The sequence below is a fragment of the Pristiophorus japonicus genome, chromosome 11 (genome assembly GCF_044704955.1).
Source record: "Pristiophorus japonicus isolate sPriJap1 chromosome 11, sPriJap1.hap1, whole genome shotgun sequence".
NCBI lineage: Eukaryota > Metazoa > Chordata > Chondrichthyes > Pristiophoridae > Pristiophorus > Pristiophorus japonicus.
In genome coordinates, this window is record NC_091987.1 from 183,578,361 (window position 1) to 183,599,453 (window position 21,093).

Sequence of the window (21,093 nt, forward strand, 5' to 3'; positions counted from 1 at the left end):
GCTATATGACCCATGTAAGAAACTTGTGTTAACGTGCGATGCGTCGTCCTATGGTGTCGGGTGTGTGTTGCAGCATGTCAATGCCAAGGGTCAGTTACAGTCGGTAGCTTATGCCTCCAGGAGTCTGTCCCAGGCAGAAAGGGGCTACGGGATGGTAGAAAAGGAGGCGCTCGCATGTGTATATGCGGTAAAGAAAATGCACCAGTACCTGTTTGGCAGGAAATTTGAGCTGGAGACAGATCACAAACCCCTAACGTCACTTTTGGCCGACAACAAGGCCATAAATGCAAACGCATCGGCCCGCATACAGAGGTGGGCACTCACGTTAGCTGCCTATGACTACACAATTCGGCACAGACCGGGCACCGAAAACTGCGCCGATGCACTCAGCAGGCTCCCACTAGCCACCACTGAGGGGGCTACCGAGCATGCTGCTGAGATGGTCATGGCTGTTGAAGCTTTCGGAAGCGAAGGCTCACCCGTGACAGCCCGTCAGATTAAAGTCTGGACAAATAGAGACCCGCTATTGTCTCTCGTCAAGAAATCTGTCCTGAATGGAGACTGGGCAGCCACGTACAGGGCATGCCCTGAGAAATTTAAACCATTTCACAGGCGCAAGGATGAACTCTCGATTCAGGCCGATTGTCTACTGTGGGGAAACCACGTAGTCATGCTCCAGATGGGCAGAGAGGTGTTCATCAGAGAACTCCACAATGGGCACCCGGGAATTGTCACGATGATGGCAATTGCCAGGTCACACGTTTGGTGGCCAGGGATAGACGCAGATCTGGAACTTTGTGTTCGCAGGTGCAACACGTGTGCCCAGCTGGGCCATGCACCCAGGGAAGCCCCCCTTAGCCCCTGGCCATGGCCCGCCAAGCCTTGGTCACGCATCCATGTAGACTATGCAGGTCCTTTCATGGGGAAAATGTTTTTGGTTGTAGTAGACGCCTACTCCAAATGGATCGAGTGTGACATTTTAAATTCAAGCACATCCTCTGCCACAGTAGAAAGTCTACGGGCAATGTTCGCCGCCCACGGTCTACCGGACATCTTGGTCAGCGACAATGGCCCGTGCTTCACAAGCACTGAATTCCAGGACTTCATGGCAGGCAATGGAATTAACCATGTTAGAATGGCACCGTTCAAGCCGGCCTCAAACGGCCAGGCAGAACGAGCAGTGCAGATAATCAAACAGGGGATGCTCAGATTCCAAGGGGGTTCCCTACAAACCCGCTTATCATGCCTCCTGTTGGCCTATAGATCCCGACCACACTCGCTCACAGGGGTTCCACCCGCAGAGCTACTAATGAAAAGGACGCTCAAAACCCGATTATCCCTTATACACCCCACCATGAAAGAAATTGTCGAGAGCAGGCGCCAGTCACAATATCACTACCATGACAGGAATGCGAGGGCGCGATGTATTGATGTAAATGATCCTGTTTTTGTCCTCAACTACGCTGCAGGGCCCAAATGGCTCTTAGGCACTGTGGTTGCCAAAGAGGGAAATAGGATTCTGGTAGTTAAACATACCAATGGACAAATCTGCCGCAAACATGTGGATCAAACAAAAAGGAGGTTCAGCAACCCTATAGAAGAAGCAGAGGAAGAACACGATATTGAGTTCACTCCACCACAGGTGACCAAATACCGGAACCAAAGGGAGGAGTGCCCAGTCACTGTGGGCAGTCCGGACAGGCCTGAGGCACTGCAAACAGCAGAGACTCAGGCCAGCGCCCAACAACCGGAGCCCCAACTCAGGTGCTCTACAAGGGAGCGTAAACCAGAGAAACTCAACATGTGATCCCAATAAGACTTTGCGGGGGGAGGTGATGTCATGTATTCAACCAGCATTGTAACCCATGTATAAACTGACCTAAGTTGTACACTGTGAGAACACTGACCACTAGGTGGGAGACACTCCTAACCTGGACCTTCAGGTATCAAAGGGGAAGCTCCACCCACCTTCATCACTTGAGTGCTAAGGAATAAAGGACAGGTCACAGACTGACCTTCTCTCAAGCATGGGCCTCGTGTGCATTTATACTGTGTAGTAAGGACATATCACATACATGACACTAACGCAATATTTTTTAACTTAAATATCAAAGGTTCAATTCCCAGTCCGTCCATGAGTTATTGATCAGAACCACAGTTCTACAGTTGGCCGCAGTGCCGCTGGACTAGAGAGGAGGAAACCCAGCTGCATTTCCCAATCCTCTATGCTATACAGTGATCCTTGCTGGAAAAATATGTGAGCGTGGCTGCTGAATGTGAACAGGATAAGGTTCAGCTCTGATGCTTCCCATGGTTCAATAGTCTTCTGATGCTCACTATCATGGCTCACACAGAAAGAATAGCCACTTGCGTGAGGCATTGAGGTTTAAAGGTCCATGCTTCAGGAGAGATGTGGAGAAACTTTGAAGAAATAAAGCATCATTTGCTATTGGCTGAACACTTTGGGGGTAATTGTACAAGTCCACATTGCCAGCAATGCAGACTTTTAAAACTAACTCCTTAATCCATCCAGTGTGCTGGTGTTCATTTTTGTGTATGTGTGTAATACAGAGTCTCACTTAATGATAGTTTCTTGAAGTGTTATATGATAATTTAATTATAAGACGTTACCTAAGTCATTGCACAATACTTCAAGAGGCTGGTATTAAACATCTTAAGCCACAGGGGAGTAGTCCCCGGTGCCCTGGCTAATATATATTCTTCAGCCAACATCACTAAATCAGATTACCTGGTCATTATCTCATTGCTGTTTCATTACGACAGTGATGACACTTCAAAAAGTACATAGTTGACTGGAGTGCGCTTTGGGATGTCCTGAGGTCATGAAAGGCGATATATAAATGCAATTCTTTCTTTCTTTTCCCAGAGCCTTCCATGGAAACAAGCACTGAATACTTCGTATTGAACAACTGACCTATCTTCCATGGTGTCGTACACAGGGGAGTCAAGAACACCATCAACAGTCTTGCCAACGTCACACACATCCTGTGAATGCCTTTAATAAAGGTCTTCAGTTAAAGCAAGTTAGATGATGGGGGATAATTGAACCAGGGTGTGCAAACATTATTCAGTTCCAATTTTAAAGTCATACAGTCTGTTCTTATTTTTATATTTCTGCTAGAAATGTTATGCCCACATTTCCTTATGTGTCACACACATTGTAAATGCACTCTCCTTCCAGTGGTGAAGCTGCAGTGCCTCCACTGCTGGGAGTGTATAATTACATTGTGACAAGTGTATATCAGCAATTGACCAGCAATTGACCAGTGAATCTGTTTTTGATGGTGTTGATTGAAGGGCACTGGACACTGGACAAACTCCCTGCTCTTCTTTGTGTAATGTCGTGGAATCTTTGATGTACACCTGAGCAGGCAGACGAGACCTATGTTTAAAATTTCATCTGAAAGACAACGCCTCCAACAATGCAACTCTCCCTCTGTGCTACACTGAAGTGTCAGCCTAGCTAATGAGCTCAGGTCCTGGAGGAGGTCTTGGCCCGACAGCCTTCTGGCTCAGAAGTGAGATAAGTGTATAATTATACTACACCAGAAGACAGTGTATAATTATACTACACCAGGAAAGCAGAGACAACATTTGCTGTAAGTAAATTTGTAATGCTTTATACAGAATGAGGTACATTAGGTTTTCCAATGATCTGACCGAGTGTGGTTTATGAGATTAAATATTCTAAATGAGCTCAAATGGCATAGAGCATGACAGAATACACATCAGTGGCTCAGATCAGGTCAGCATGCCCTGTGTGATTTGCAGTCCATAAATATTTCATTAGCTGTGAAGTGCTTTGGCACATCCTGAAGACGCTATATAAATGCAAGTTCTCTCTTCCCTTCATTATAATCTGTGCAGAGCTCTTCACTGAAAGCACTCATTCAAAATATAAAATCTGTCTTAGCAGAAAATAAATTAAATTCCCCATCTGGTGTGGTGCTGATCCATAAGGACCAAGAGGACCCTGGATTGGATCGATATGCTCTGGCTGCTGAATGAGTTGATCTTGCCAAGGGCAACAGTAAGGGCAATATAATTAGCATCAGTGGAAGGAAAACTCAGCTGAGGGTCTCACTCTGTTCTCCACCTTGTTGGGAAGCAAATTGGGCGAAGACAAGATTAAGTTGAATATGATTTGTGCTGTGGTTGTACAGCCTATAAATATTTGGTGCTTAGTCTCTTGCATGAAGAGTATTGACTCGGGCAAGACATTGGAAGGTTGCCAGCATCCAATGAACTAGACCACTGCAAGAGGCAGTGCCTTTAAAAAAGAATGTCTGAGAACAAGTAGGAGAACAATTGAGAATAAAAGAACACAGTATCTGGATAGAAATGCCCCAGTCTCTGGTAGATGCAGCCACAGGCACTTTGAAAGGTATTGACTGAACAGTTTGAAAAATGTTACACTGACAGGACTGCAGATCCATCACACACCCAGATCCATTACATTTTCGAGATGGATTAGAAAAATACAATACAAATGTCTTGAAAATAGCCCATTATAATTGCACTCATTTAGCCAGCAATAATCCTAATTGATATTAGCAATTACAAAAACTTCTCAAGACTTGTTTTCTCCAGAAATATGATAAACTAGCCAAGACGTCTGATGCCAGTCTGTTTCAAGGAGTATAGTCATCTGGGCATTCTTCTTCTTTTGTATGGCAGTAGCAAAGCAAATCAAATGTCAATATCTAAGTCAGATATCCAGGCCAAAGCTCCCGGTGTAACAGTGTGAATTCCCTCTGAGGGCAGTGCTCGATGATGTGCTCCAGGGTCTGATTAGGAGCTCCACAGTCACATGATGGGGATGCTTTAATCTTCCACCTATGGAGAAGGTGGCAGCATCGACCATGACCGGTTCTGAGGCGGTTGATGGTTGTCCACTGTTTGCGAGGAAGGTTTGATCCTACAGGTTGTACTGTGGTGTCCTCGATAAGGAATCCATTCCGTATGTCGCAGTTCGTCTAAGCATTTCACCATTAGTCATCAAGGCTGAGGGAAGATCGCTGAAGGATTTCGGCGACAGTTCAAAATGGCCTTCTTTACTTAAAGCAACATCCTACTCCCACCCCAGAACCTTTCTGAAGTGGTCATTAGTCATGGTTAACCCTTTAGAGTGGTTGATATGAGGTTAGTTGACCAGCTTGTCCAAGACCAACATCCACAGATATGCACTTCCAGCAGGACTTGTTAGCTAGTGATTACAGGTAGGATTGTGGGCAATTGTTTTCTTTAATAATAGTGTCAAGGATAGGTCAATATACCTATTATGATACTAAGGATGAGTTAGTAAGGGTACAGAATGCATTAATATGCCATAGGCGGAAGGATCCATCATAATATTGCAGGTAGAAAGGATGAGGGATGTATCTCATTACTATGGGTAGATTGGAAAGGGTTGAGTGTGCATTGTAATCCCGTGGGTGGATCAGTCGCATTAAACACTGCATTGCAATGTCTTGTATGAGTTAAGGAAGGTAAAGCATACATTTTAGCACTGCGTATTAATGGGGTACAGTGTATATTGCAGTACTGTGTATGCTTTAATGGGATACAGTGTACATAGTCTGTTATTTAATGGAGTATAGTCTATATTGCAGTGATGCACATGAGCTAATGGGAGTGAGGCATACGCTGCTGTGCTATGGGCAGGTTTAAAAGGTTTGAAGATAAATTGCACTATTACAGTTGAGGCAGGAAAAGAGAAGAGAATGCTTTTGTTTCATCAATCAGTAGGTTGAACAATTCTTTTCATCCTTTGCTGAAAGTTTTAGTTATCTCAGCTTGTTACATAATGCACTTGGGCAGTATATTCGAACAATGCAGAATGGCTTTTTGCATTTCTATTTAGTCTAATGGTTGTAACCCTAATCCTATTAAATGAATGAGAAATCAAATTTTCTCCATATCATCAGGATGTACTGTCAGAGAGGCTAGAGTTCAATGAATCCATCTCAAAATCCAATTTTTAATGGGAAAAAGCATTGGAGTGAACACCATTTAGTAAAACTTACCTTGTATCATTGGGTCCCAAATGAACCATGAACAATGAATATGATTTATCAATGCTCACCCTGAATGACGGGGTAATGAGGGAAGTAACTGAGGGGTTGAATCGTATGCTGTACTTAAGTAATAATGAATGCTGAGTAGTTCCCATTAATTGATCAATGTGTGTCAGCGGTGGTCTTTCTGCACCATAAACACATCTTAAAGGGTCATTCCCCACCCTATAAATGAAGACTTTCAAATTTATGACTGGTATTAAAAACAGCTCAACATTTTATGGTCTACCTAAACTGGAGAGCACATTCATTAATATTCAGACCTTCCTCAACACTTAATCATTTTGAAAATCGGCTGTGCACTTCTTGTAAGACATTAATCTGATGGAAACATAGGATGAATATGCGAGCATTCAGCCAGTTGCTACTCATAAAGAGAATTTATACTTGAAATCGGTGCGGTAGTGAGGGTCTTGTAGCTGCCACACTTCTTTGGTAATGTTAAACTCTAGGTGCTAGTTTGATACAAGTACCTGCTTCAGATCATGAGAGGCTGACAGAGGTGCGTTTTACTGCTGACCCTATCGTTTTCCGGTCAAGTAAAACAGATGGTTGTTCATGCATGCTGAAATGGGTATAGAACATAGAGTAAAAGGATCACGGGGCTTGCACTTAGATTGCCATTATGTCTCCAATTTATCAAGATGCAGAAAATGATGATCATATAGGGGCATACTATCTTGGTCAATATTAATACCAGTTTGCACATGCAGATTTAGGTTTAATATGACAATAAATGCTTGCAATGTGGGCCAATTGAGGGAATGCCTACAACTCATTATCCTCCATCCATAATCATCCTTTTCCTGCTTTAAGCCCACCTCTGCTGCCTTTTAAGTGCTCTTAAATATACCTTTATATGAGGATCTGTATATTAATGCAACTTGTTGAACATTTCAAATTTGCTATAACTGACATTTGGCTTATCCACAATAGTTTGGAACAGAAAGTTTGCCAACCACACCAATATACGTGAAGGCATCATGCGGTAAGATTGATGGGTTTCTCGCACTCAATAAATATGTCCAAAAGACCCACGTTGCATTGCATTATACACTGATGCGCTGTGCTGAATGCACACCATTCGAATGGGTACAAGAGAGATATCTGCATATAGAACGCATTTTCTCTGTGCCAATTGCAAACAAGACAAGCCATCCTCTATGAAAATATAAAAATGTCTAGAGGGCGTCGAGGTTAAAAGGGCGTCGTTTGCAACAAGGCTGGGCCCCATACCATGAACCACTCTCAGATTTCAATCTTAAGCGTTGAAATTTCAAGAATGGTAGTAAGCATGCCAGTGATTTCCTGCTTGTAATGTATGCACCTGTGAGTATGCTCACAGGTGTTGTGCAGCTGTTGGATCGGGACGCATTTTGTCGCCCGGATCCGACTTTTGTACGCCACCGGGGAGTGTCTGATTAAGGTTAACGGGTCCTTTGACGGCGCCCCTTCGCCTTAGGAGAGGGGTGTGCCAGGGATGCCCCATTTCCGGCCAGTTATATGCCATCTGCGTGGAGCCTTTCCTGCGCCTTCTGCGGACGAGGTTGACGGGACTGGCTCTGCAAGGGTTACGCCGATGACGTGCTCCTCACGGTAGAGGATCCCGTTGACCTGCGGAGGATGCGTGAGTGCCAGGAGATTTACTAGGCCGCATCCTCCGCCAGGATCAACTGGGAGAAATGTTCCGGACTCCTGGTGGGTCAGTGGCGGGTGGACTCCCTGCCGGAGGAGCTCAGGCCTTTTGCCTGGAGCACGACCCATCTCCTCTATCTGGGAGTCTACCTTAGCCCCGACGAGGAAGCCTGGCCGGCGAACTGGCAAGAGCTGGAGGCCAAGGTCGCCGCTCGCCGAGGGCGCTGGACAGGACTGCTCCGAGTGCTGTCCTACAGGGGTCGAGCGCTTTTCATAAACCAGCTGGTGGCCGCTATGCTGTGGTACCGGCTGGTCACTTTGACCCCTCCCCCTGCGTTTGTCGCCAGGATACAGAAGAAGCTGGTGGACTTCTTCTGGAACAACAGGAAGCACTGGGTCTCTGCCGCGGTCTTGAGGCTCCCGCTTGGGGAGGGCGGTCAGTCGTTGGTGTGCATCAGCGCCCAGCTAGCGACTTTCCGTCTTCAGAACCTGCAGAGATACCTTTACGTCGAGCCCCCTCCTAGGTGGCGTGCGCTGGCGACGTATTTCTTCCGCCAGCAGCATGGCCTCAACTACGACACGCAGCTCCTGTTTGTGAGTGTGGGGGGCGTCAGGACCGCCGTCCAGGGGCTGCCTGTCTTTTACAGGGAACTCATCAGGGTCTGGAACAAAGTCTCCACCAAGCGCAGCTCTCCACCGGCTGGAGTGGCGGCTGTCCTGCAGGAGCCGCTGCTCGGGAATCCGTACCTCCACGACCGAGGTTTTAGGTGGCAGTCGGACGAGAGGGCTGTGGCTGGTGAGGTGACCAGTGTCAGGGATCTGCTCGATGGCGGAGGAGCGGGCTGGATGGCGCCAGACATGCTGGCACGGCGTCTAAATTTGGCCGACGTCCGCCGTGCAGCCGATGCCATCGAGTCACTAAAAACAGCACTGGGCCCTGACTCCGTTAGGTGTATCGAGAAGGCTCAAGCCTTCCGGACGGAATTCCTCATCGGCGCCAAACCCCGGAACCTCCCTCGGGAGCCGGCGCCTCACAACTTGAGCCGCCTCGGGGAAATCCCCTCCGTGTCATTCAGTTCTGCGCGGAGGGGTTTCCTGTACGGGCTGCTCCTGCACACTCTCAACTTTGCCATCCTCGCCTGCTGTCCGGACACGCCATGGCGTACCGTATTGCCGTCCGGAGGAGGCGGGGGTCCCCGATGGAGGGCACTCTACTCGGGAGTCCTCCCACTATTTATCGTGTACTTGGCCTGGAGGGTGGTGCACGGAGCAGTCCCGTGCAATAAATTTTTAAGTCGGTTCACGGGCTCCCAGGCCACCTGCAATTTCTGCGGTCTGGAAGAGTCCGTGTTCCATGTTTTTAATGAATGCACGAGGTTGCAGCCCCTGTTTTATTATTTAAAGGGGCTGCTCCTCAATTTCTGGTTGCACTTCAGTCCCACACTCTTGATCTTTGGGCACCCTGTGCGGAGGGGAGCGGGTAGGTCCGAGGGCCTCCTCGTAGGACTGCTCCTGGGCACAGCCAAGGATGTCATCAGCCGGTCCAGGCAGCGGGCAGTCGAGGGGATCGTTCAGCCTGACTGCCTGCCTCTCTTCCGCGCATATATCCGCGCCAGGGTGTCCTTGGAGATGGAGTACGCTCGCGGCCTTCCGCATCATCACCCCCGGCAATCAAATTTTAATTTGATTTTACATGTTTTAAAGTTTAATTTGTTTATTGCCGGATTTTTAGTGTCCCCCTCCCTTTTTATAGGGTGCACTTGTAAAATTTATGATTTTATTGCCCAAAAAAAATCACAAAAATACCCCCCAAAAAAGTAAAAAAAAAAACAAATAAAAGGGCAGCTGAAAAATGTTTGGAGTGTCCCCCAGATTGGAGGGCACTTTACTTAACTATTTTTGTTATCCAACCAAAAGAGTTGTAGCCCTTAAAGGGACCCCGTGATGGTGACCCCATCCACGTCGGTGGCAGGGCCAGCTAAGACATATGCACAGGCGGTGTCCGCAGACACGGTGCCTCCTGCGCCTCCTGCTGCCCTGCCACCATTCAGGTTAATAACGAGAAATAACATGGTCAAGAGCTACACTCACCCCACAATAAGCATCGAGCAGTGCGTGCGGGCGATGGCTGGGGTAGTCGGCCCCTCGGCCATTGTCGCAGCCTCCAAGATGTCCGGGAAGGCTGTGTTCTTCCTGGGCTCGGAGCGGGCGGTGTCCCTGGCCCTTGAAAAGGGGCTCACGGTGGGCGGGACGTTCCTGCCAGTGGACCCTCTCGAGGCCACCGTGCAGAGGGTCATTCTATCCAACGTCCCGCCCTTTTTTCCCGCTGAGCTCCTGCTCCCCCACCTATATCAACTGGGGGAGGTAAGGTCAGGGATTAACCCGATACCGCTCGGCCGCAGGGAGACCAGCCTGCGTCACGTGTTCTCCTTCCGCCGCCAGCTTTTTGTCCGGCTGCTGCGGGAGGAGACGACGGAGGCCACCTTCAACGTGGTGCACGAGGGGACTGCCTACCGCGTCTTCTGGACGTCAGACGGCGTGCAGTGCCATGCCTCTAGGGAGGTGGGGCACGTTCGTAAGAACTGCCCCGCCTCCAAGGCCGCCAAACCACCAAAGGCGGCCAAGGTTGGCGCCGTCGCCACCCCTCCCCCTAGTAGCGTCCACGTACCGGGAGCCGTGGGTGCGCAGGTATCGTCGGGGGCCTTTGTGTTCACGGCCTCCGGCGGGGGGGAGGGAGAGCTTCCGGGCGGAAGGCAGGCGCGGAGGAAAAGTAAGCACCTCGAGGCAGGTCACCTCAGTGCACCGGACAGCCCAATCACCGCGCTCGGCCCACCCCTGTCACCTGCGAACGCGGGGTGCCCTGAGCCCATGCCCGAGCCCTCGACCAATACCGCAGAGGGGCTTGGGCACGAGCAAGAAAAACAAAAGGGGGGAGCGGAACGGGAGGCCTCGGCAGATATGGAGGTCTCCCTGCCTCCGTGTCCCTCCAGACAAAAAAGGAGGCGCCGCTCCAATGAGGCGGAGGGAGAACAACATCCCTCCGCAGAGGAGTCGGTGCCCACTGCGTGTCCCGCGTCCACCACCAGCGCCCCCAAACTGCACCGTAGGCGGGGGGAATCTGTCCCCGGGGAGGGTCAGACAGTCGAGGCTGCCCAGCCTCTGCCTCCCGGGGATGGCGAGGGAGATCTGCCTGTCGTGGGAGGCGTGGGGCCAGCGGAGGAATGTGTTGCCGCCGGGTCGAGCGTCCCGGGGACTGAGGCGGGCGGGGCCGAATAGGCCGAACCTGAGCCTGCCCAGCCAACAATCAACATCCCCCGGGACTTGCTCGACCCGGCAGAAATAGAAAATTTAAAACATTTTAAAGAACCGACACAAGCTGGGCTGGGGGGTGGTGGCGGGGAGGGAGAAGAACACCAACCCTCGCCCCCAACTTTGGAGCTGGGGGACTTCGAGGACCTGGAGCATTTCTTTGACCAGGTTTCTCCATGTTCCCCGGTGCCTGGGGTGGAGGGGGAACCCCTTCCGCTGCTGCTTCCTGACCCCGGCAGCACAATTAAAAGAGCCCAGTGGGGATTCCTCTGCTGACGACCCTGGGGGTGGGATCGGGGCAGAGCCAGGGCAGGATGGAGCGGCCGGGCCGTTTGCCGTACCTCGTGCGGTCGACGGGCCGGCTGCTGGCGGCGACCTCCCGGAGGGGGACGGGGACTCGGTGGAGGACGCGGGAGAAGATCTGGAGTCCATCGCCAGTGAGGCGGTGGATCTCCTCGTGCCCGCCACTGAGTCCCCCCTCATTCCTGTAAAGGAACTCCGGGACTTTATGGTCCAGAGCCAGGGTCGCCGCAACCGAGCCCATCTGGCCCGGGAAAGATGGTCCAAGCTGGCGCTCCTCATCAAGTCCGTCCGCGCCGTCGCTAAAACCATGGCCACGGGCGGGCCCTTATCAAAGGCGCAAAGCCTTGAGCTGCGCCGGCTCAAAACATTCCTCGCTGGGCTGCGGAGGGAGTGGAGGTCAACAAAAGACTCCACTCCCTCCCCACCCCCACAATAGGTTAGGTAGAGGTTGCACTATGCTTTTGCCATGAAGATAACCATAGCCAGCCTCAACATCAACGGCGGCAGAGGGGCACGCCGTAGATTTAACAATTTTTCGCTCCTGCGGGAGGGGAAATATGCGGTGTGCTTCCTGCAAGAAACCCACACCGTTCCGGGAGACGAAGCCACGTGGTTCCTGGAATGGCAAGGAGAGGTCCGCATGAACCGCCTCACCGCCACTTCTTGTGGGGTGGCCATCTTGCTGGCCCCGCATTTTCAACCGGAGATCTTGGGGGTCGAGGAGCCCGTGCCAGGCCGCTTGCTGCATGTCACGGTTCACCTGGGGGACGTGCCGCTCCATCTCGTGAACGCGTACGCCCCTCAGCCCGGCCCACAGCAAACGCGCTTCTTCGAAGAAGTGTCCGCTCTTCTTGGCTCCGTCGACGTCGGCGACGGCATTGTCCTCGGGGTGATTTTAACTGCACCCTCGAGGCGAGGGACCGCTCCGGTGCCCCGTAGAGCATGTCGGCGATCGAGAAGTTGAGGGACCTGGTCGGGTCCTTCGACTTGGTGGACGACTGGCGAAATGTCCATCCCGACTCCAGCGCCTTTACTTGGGTGAGGCCTGGAAGAGGATGGTCCAGAATCGACCGCCTTTACGTGTCTCGGGCGTACGTTTCCTGCATCCTGGCGGCCTCCATGCAGCCAGCGCCGTGCTCGGACCACCACCTGGTGTGGGCGGAGCTCGCTTCGCTCCGCGCGAGGACGGGGTCCGCGTACTGGCACTTTAACAACCGGCTGCTGGAGGACGAGCGGTTCCAGGACTCGTTCCGTCGATTCTGGTCCGACTGGAGAAGGAAGCAGGGGGGCTTCCCCTCCTTGAGGCTATGGTGGGATGTGGGCAAGGCTCACGTCCGTGTCTTCTGTCAAGAGTATGCGATGGGGTCGACCAAGAGGCGGGCGGCCAGGGTCGGGCGCCTAGAAAAAGAGGTGCTCGACCTGGAATCCCGTCTCGGTCAAGTTGTCGAAGACCCGGCCCTGCGGACGGTGTACGAAGCGAAGAAAGTCGCGCTGAAGGACCTGCAGTTCGTCGGGTCCCGAGGCGCGTTCGTGAGGTCGCGGATCCGGTTCCTGCGGGATCTGGACCGCGGCTCCCCCTTCTTCTACTCGCTGGAAAAAAGACAGGGTGTCCGTAAGCAGCTCTTGACGCTGCTGGCCGCCGACGGCCCTCTCGTCTCGGATCCGGAGGGCGTCATCAACAGGGCCCGAGACTATTACGGGGCTCTGTTCTCTCCGGATCCGTCCAGCGAGGAAGCGCGTAGAGTTTTGTGGGAGGACCTGCCGAAGGTCGACCCGGAGGGCACCGAAATTCTGGAAGCTCCGCTAAGCCTGGCGGAGCTGACCGGTGCCCTCGCCCGGCTCTCGAGGGGAAAAGCCCCGGGGCTGGACGGGCTGACCGTGGAGTTCCACAGGGCGTTCTGGGACATCCTGGGGGGCGACTACGCGCGGGTCCTGGGGGAAAATCTGGCGACCGGGGCGATGCCCCTCTCTTGGCGCAGGGCAGTCATCATCCTGCTGCCTAAGCAGGGCGATCTCCACCTATTTAAGAACTGGCGCCCGGTCTCTCTCCTCAACACGGACTACAAAATCTTCACCAGGGTGATGTCTGCTCGCCTTGGCGCCCTGCTGGACCACATGATCCACCCCGACCAGTCATACACGGTCCCGGGCCGGTCAATCCACGATAACATCCATCTGGTCCGGGACCTCATCCATTGTTCCCAGAAGGGTGGTCTGTCAGTCGCTTTCCTATCCCTCGACCAAGTGAAGGCTTTCGACAGGGTGAATCACGATTATTTGTTCGGAACTCTACGCGCTTTCGGGTTCGGGACGCATTTCGCCGCCCGGATGCGATTTTTGTACGCTGCCACGGAGTGTCTGATTAAGGTTAACGGGTCCTTGACGGCGCCCCTTCGCTTTAGGAGAGGGGTGTGCCAGGGTTGCCCCATGTCCGGCCAGTTATATGCCATCTGCATGGAGCCTTTCCTGCGCCTCCTGTGGACGAGGTTGACGGGACTGGCTCTGCAAGGGACGGGTGTGGAGGTCGTCCTCTCGGCTTACGCTGGTGACGTGTTCCTCATGGTAGAGGATCCCGTTGACCTGCGGAGGATGCGTGAGTGCCAGGAGATTTACTCGGCCGCATCATCCGCCAGGATCAACTGGGAGAAATGTTCCGGACTCCTGGTGGGTCAGTGGCGGGTGGACTCCCTGCCGGAGGAGCTCAGGCCTTTTGCCTGGAGCACGACCCATCTCCTCTATCTGGGAGTCTACCTTAGCCCCGACGAGGAAGCCTGGCCGGCGAACTGGCAAGAGCTGGACGCTAAGATCGAGCACTAGTCATAAACCAGCTGGTGGCCGCTGTGCTGTGGTATCGGCTGGTCACTTTGACCCCTCCCCCTGTGTTTGTCGCCAAGATACAGAAGAAGCTGATGGACTTCTTCTGGAACAACAGGAAGCACTGGGTCTCTGCCACGGTCTTGAGTCTCCCGCTTAGGGAGGACGGTCAGTCGTTGGTGTGCATCAGCACCCAGCTGGCGACATTCCATCTTCAGACCCTGCAGAGATACCTTTACGTCGAGCCCTCTCCTAGGTGGTGTGCGGTGGCGACATATTCCTTCCGCCAGCAGCACAGTCTCAACTACGACACTCAGCTCCTGTTTGTGAGCCTGGGGTGCGTCAGGAGCTGCCTGTCTTTTTCCAGGAACTCATCAGGATCTGGAACAACGTCTACACCAAGCGCAGCCCTCCATCGGCTGGAGTGGCGGCTGTCCTGCAGGAGCGAGGTTTTAGGTGGCAGTCGGACGAGAGGGCTGTGGCTGGCGAGGTGACCAGGGTCAAGGACCTGCTCGATGGCGGAGGAGCGGGCTGGATGGCGCCAGACATGCTGGCACGGCGCCTAAATTCGGCGATGTCCACCTCGCGGCCGATGCCATCGAGTCGCTAAAAACAGCTCTGGGCCCTGACTCCGTTAGGTGTGTCGAGGAGGTTCAAGCACGTGGGGAGATCCCGTCCGAACTGACCCCCGTCCGGACAGAATTCCTCATCGGCGCCAAATCCCGGAACCTCCCTCGGGAGCCGGCGCCTCACAACTTGAGCCGCCTTGGGGAAATCCCCTCCGTGCCTTTCAGTTCCGCGCGGAGGGGTTTCCTGTACGGGCTGCTCCTGCACACCCTCAACCTTGCCATCCTCGTCTGCCGTCCGGACACGCCATGGCGCAACATCTTACCGTCCGGAGGAGGCGGGGGTCACCGATGGAGTGCACTCTATGCAGGAGTCTTCCCACTATTTATTGGGGACTTGGCCTGGAGGGTGATGCACGGAGCAGTCTCGTGCAACAAATTTTTAAGCCGGTTCACGGGCTCCCAGGCCGCCTGCAATTTCTGCGGTCTGGAAAAGTCCGTGTTCCACGTTTTTATGGAGTGTGCGAGGTTGCAGCCCCTGTTTCAATATTTAAAGGGGCTGCTCTTCAATTTCTGGCTGCACTGCAGTCCCACACTCCTGATCTTTGGGCATCGGGAAGCGGGTAGGTCCGAGGGCCTCCTCGTAGGACTGCTCCTGGGCATGGCCAAGGGTGCTATCAGCCGGCCCAGGCAGCGGGTGGTCGAGGGGGTCGTTCAACCTGACTGCCTGCCTCTCTTCCGCGCCTACATCCGCACCAGGGTGTCCTTAGAGATGGAGCACGCGGTGTCCACCGGTACGCTCGCGGACTTCCGCGAGAGGTGGGCGCCGGACGGACTGGAGTGCATCATCACCCCCGGCAACCAAATTTTAATTTGATTTTCTATGTTTTAAAGTTAAATTTGTTTTAATTGCCAGGTTTTTAGTGTTCCCCCTCCCCTTTTATAGGGGGAAGTTGTAATAATTAATGCTTTTAGTGCCCAAAAAAAAAAAAAAAAAATCTACAAAAAAATACAAAAAAACCCACAAAAAAGGGCCTTGAAAAATGTTTGGAGTGTCCCCCAGATCGGGGTGCACTTGATTTAATGTTTATTTTTGTCCCCAAAAGAGTTGTAGAGCTGTTGGGGAAAAAAGGGCACCTGAAAAGTGTTTGGAGTGTCCACCCTCCTTTAATAAGGGGGCACTCGATTTAACGTTTATTTTTGTTTTGCAACAAAAGAGTTGTAAAGCTGTTGGGAAATCCCCTCCGTGCCTTTCAGTTCTGCGTGGAGGGGTTTCCTGTACGGGCTGCTCCTGCACACTCTCTACCTTGCCATCCTCTTCTGCCGTCCGGACACGCCATGGCACACCATCTTGCCGTCCGGAGGAGGCAGGGGTCCCCGATGGAGTGTACTCTACGCTGGAGTCCTCCCCCTATTTATTGGGGACTTGGCCTGGAGGGTGGTGCACAGAGCAGTCCTGGGCAATAAATTTTAAAGTCAGTTCACGGGCTCCCAGGCCGCCTGCAATTTCTGGAGTCTGGAGGAGTCCGTGTTTCACTTTTTTATGGAATGTACGAGGTTGCAGCCCCTGTTCCATTATTAAAAGGGGCTGCTCCTCAAATTCTGGCTGCACTTCAGTCCCACAGTCCTGATCTTTGGCCACCCTGTGCGGAGGGGAGCAGGTAGGTCCGAAGGCTTCCTCGTAAGACTGCTCCTGGCCCAAAGGGGCCATCAACCGGTCCAGGTAGCGGGCGGTCGAGGGGGTCGTTCAGCCCGACTGCCTGCCTCTCTTCCGTGCTTATATCCGAGCCAGAGTATCCCTGGAGATGGAGCACACGGTGTTCACCGGTATGGTCGCGGCCTTCCGTAAGAGGCGGGCACCGGAGGGACTGGAGTGCATCATCACCCCCAGCAACCAAATTTTAAGTTGATGTTTTTTTCTAAAGTTTAATTTATTTATTGTGCCGGTTTGGTGCCCCCCCACTCCCCCACTTTTAGCCAGGGGGCATTTTTATAATTTGTGTTTTTAGTACCCTCAAAAAAAAACAAGGGGTCACTTGTTTGAAAGTGTCTGGAGTATGCCCACCTTTAACCAGGGGACACTTGATTTGTGTTGTCTACAAAAATAGTTGTAGAGCTGTTGACCGGGAAATCTGCTCTGTGCCTTTCAGTTCTGCGCAGAGGGGATTCCTGTATGGGCTGCTCTTGCACATTCTCCACGTTGCCATCCTCATTTCCCATCCAGACATGCCATGGTGCACCATCTTGCCATCCGGCGGAGGCAGGGGTCCCCAATGGAGTGCACTGTACGTGGGAGTCCTCCATTTATTTATTGGGGACTTAACCTGGAGGGTGTTGCACGGAGCAATCCTGTGCAATAAATTTTTAAGTTGGCTCACGTGCTCCCAGGCCGCCTGTAATATCTGCGGTCTAGAGGAGTCCGTGTTCCATGTTCTTGTTGAATGTGCAAGGTTGCAGCCCCTCTTCCAATATTTGAAGGGGCTGCTCCTCAAATTCTGGTTGCATTTCAGTCCCACACTCCTGATCTTTGGGCACGCTGTGCGGAGGGGAGCGGAAGGCCTCCTCGTAGGATTGCTCCTGGGCACGGCCAAGGGGGCCATCAGCCGGTCTCGGCAGCGGGCGGTCGAGGGGGTCGTTCAGCCCGACTGCCTGCCTCTCTTCCACGTTACATCTGAGCCAGGGGGTTCCTGGAGATGGAGCACGTGGTGTCCACCGGTACGCTCACGGCCTTCCACGAGAGATGGGCACCGGAGGGACTGGAGTGCATCATCACCCCCGGCAACCAAATTTAAATTTGAATTGAGGTGCTGTCCAAAATTTAATTTGTTTATTGTGTCGGTTTTAGTCTCCCCTTCTCCCCCTTTAATCAGGCGGCGCTTGTATTAAAGTTTGTCATCTAATTTAGCCCTTTAGTAAGGGGGCATTTGATTTACAGGTGTAACTAAAATAGCTATAGAGCTGTTGAGTTGGGAGGGGCTTAGCCAATCACATAATCTGCACAAGACTCAATAAAACCCCAGCCAATTGGCTATCGGGGGACCCACGATGAGATGGTTGTGAGCCTGATTGATGAACTGGTAATGTGGAGTGTGATTGTAAACCTTTGTTAATTAACCAACTGGTTCTTCATAGCAAAGAACCCATGAGGCAAATACATTACACTGCTAAACCATGCTGATAGACAAAGCTATGTCCTGAGAGCACATACTCAGAAAATCATCTTACAGTAAGTAACCTCTAGTGAAGTAATGTCTTATTTTCTTGTTGTTTAGGTGCTCAACTATGATTATCGCAACTTATTGGGTGACTTTTATTTAAAAAGAAAGAAAGACTGGCATTTATATAGCGCCTGTCACATCCTCGGGACGTCTCAAAGTGCTTTACAGCCAAAGAAGTGCTTTTGAAGTGCAGTTACTGTTGTAATGTAGGAAACACGGCAGCCAATGTACGTTCAGCAAGCTCCCACAAACAGCAATGTGATAATGACCAGATAATCGGTTATTTAGTGATGTTGATTGAGGGAAAAATATTGGCCAGGACAACGGGGAGAACTCCCCTGCTCTTCTTTGAAATGTGATCTTTTACGTCCACCTGAGAGAGCAGACGGGGTTTAACATCTCATCTGAAAGACGGTACCTCCGACTGTGCAGCGCTTCCTCAGTACTTCCCAGGAGTGTCGGCCTAGATTTCTTTGCTCAAGACTCTGGAGTGGGACTTAAACCCACAACCTTCTGACTTAGAGGTGAGAGTATGACCCTCTGAACCATGGCTGACACATATGCAGCTGGAGGTAAGGTGTGATCCTGTGCACCAATTTCATTTGGGCAGTAAGTAAGGGTATTGTACTGCTCCTAGATGTTTAAAGTACCTAAACTAAGGCCCCATGGAAGTTGAGTGAGTTAGTCAGTGCACTGCCCATTGTGCAACTGAGGTGTACAAACCATGAAGATTCCAGGATCAATCTCTGATCTGTGCTGACTTGTCAGTTTGCTAATGGAATACTTCAATTGGTCTCATTGCCTTTGGACCAGAGAGTGTAAAAAATCAGCCAGGATCGTGATCACAAGCCAATGACTTTTGCTAGATAGTGGACCTTCATAGAATCATAGAGTGGTTACAGTGTGGAAGAAGGCCATTCGGCCCATCGAGCCCGTGCCGGCCCGTGCCGACATTGGATAAGGACCCCCACATTCTTGGCTATGGTGCCGTTTCACAGTAGGTTAACCTCCCAACACTATCCCTTCAAAACAAGAAGAATGGCCACCTATGTGAGGTTTAGGAGGTAAGGGTGGCAGTGTGCATGGAACAATACCCCAGTGTGTGTCAGCTCCTGCTGGGGATGACGCTACATAATTTGAAGAATAGCAAATCTAAACACAAAGGATTCCTTAACATTCTGAAAGTGGGTCCATTACTGTCAATTAATAAATAATGAAATAAAAGCTGCCTAGAAGGCTGCCAGTCTGTCGTGGGCTCCCTAGTTACCCAGGGTAGTAGTGAGAGAAGCACAAAATTGGCCTCAGCAGCCGTCCCACCCACCCCACCCGCCCCCCTCCCCCATCTTCAATCTAAGGAGGGAACCAAACCGGCCTGGATTCCTGGTTTTCTTCACCATCCAATGTTCCTGGATAGAGTGCATATATGTAGACATCAGCTGAAAACATGAGTTGGATCAGTTGCCATGTCCCAATAAATAGGTTGCTGTCTGGACTCAGATACTTGATGGCTGGACACTTGGGTGAGATTCTGGAGAACTGTTGTTGCTTGTGGAACCATATGACAGCAAGAGTCACCGCTCAAAGAAAAACTGAGAGAAACGAGAACGAAAGGGGCATAGTCAACCCAATGAAATTCCGAGGTGTGCTGCTTTGTTGAGCAGCAAGCAATGCCTCGATGTCACTGGCTTCACAAAAAATATTACACTGCGTGTGACATCGCCGTGGTACTTGAGCCTTCTGATGGCCCAGCCTCAGAAAGGTCAAGTATCACAGTGATGTCACACGCAGTGTAATATTTTTTGTGAAGCCAATGACATTGAGACATTTTGAGAACTCTCTTCAATTGACCCACTGCCCTTTGTGACGATAGGTAACCAATCAGGAGCAAGCTGACAGAATCCCTGTACCAGTGACCATTTCCCCCTCCTGTCTGCTTCACCACATTGTCAGCACTCCCTGTATTTGTTGCTGAGCTGAAGAAAACTTGTGTGTGAGAGGAGTGGTTTAATGCCAGCTAATCGCACTGTGGTGACCTACTTAAAGTTCAGTGCTGCAAAAATGAACAGGTTGTTCCCAGAGTTCAACCCATGATTTTTTTTTGTAAATATCATTACACTTCCAACCTTGGAAGCAGCTTCAGAGAGGTTACGGTGAAAGTCACGTGCTTCAGCTGAGCAGCATCTCCGCAGTAATAGCTACAGCAAGAGTCCCAGTGATGCTGTGTACAATCGATAATTAGAATATGATTTGTGGCAAAGCTACAACCAGTGATAAACAGGCATCTCATAAATAATGCTGCTGTTGTACCAATGCTTTCTGTTTTAATTTGCTCCTGGCAAATAGATCAGGGGTGACTTCAGCTGCTCAGAGCTACGCTTTGGCTCCTCGGATGCAATTGGAAAGGAAAGGATATACACGGGGGAAGGGGCATCAGCTGGGAAGCAATATAAATTTCACAGACCTATCACAGGGATAGCGATTAAATCAACAATTTTCTGCATAAATAAGATTTTGTTTTTAATGATTTTGCTTGTATATTCCTCTTAATTGCCGCTTGAAGTGGAGTGCTGCTCTGAAAGCTATTCGACTTTCGAGATTTTTTTTCTTCCATTTGCCCCAAACAAATCAATTACGTTTGTTTACAAAACCTTCAGCAGTAATGCAAAATGTATGGATGAGCGCGTAGATTATTGGAGTTCTGTTTGGCAATTTTGTAGATGTAAGGTTTATCCTCTTGCACCTCCCACTGGGCTGGGACATGTAGGCCAGATAGGCTTCAGGTTCAATCTCTGAGAAGCTAATGTCAGTTCGTGCTTCAATGAGGTAAGCTATGATTGGCCAGTGAGGGAAACTAAAATGGTCAGGATTCCAGCTCCTGGTCGTTATCCAGGTGCCTGGGGGGTGAATGTTAGGTAAGGTCTAATCAGGCTGGGTTATGGTGCTTCTTATGGAAAAATAGCCAACAAAACCTAACTTCTTTTTTATATAGGGTAGTTTGACAGATGAGACTTTAAATTATTGCAAGTTTCTGGTGGGATGGGAAACAGCCCATGAATGGTGACTTATTCCAGGTCAAACTGAACTGAGCCAAGTCCATCATGTCCACCAAGCCAAGCCCGAGCTCATCAATATGTGTTACTCCATTCGCAG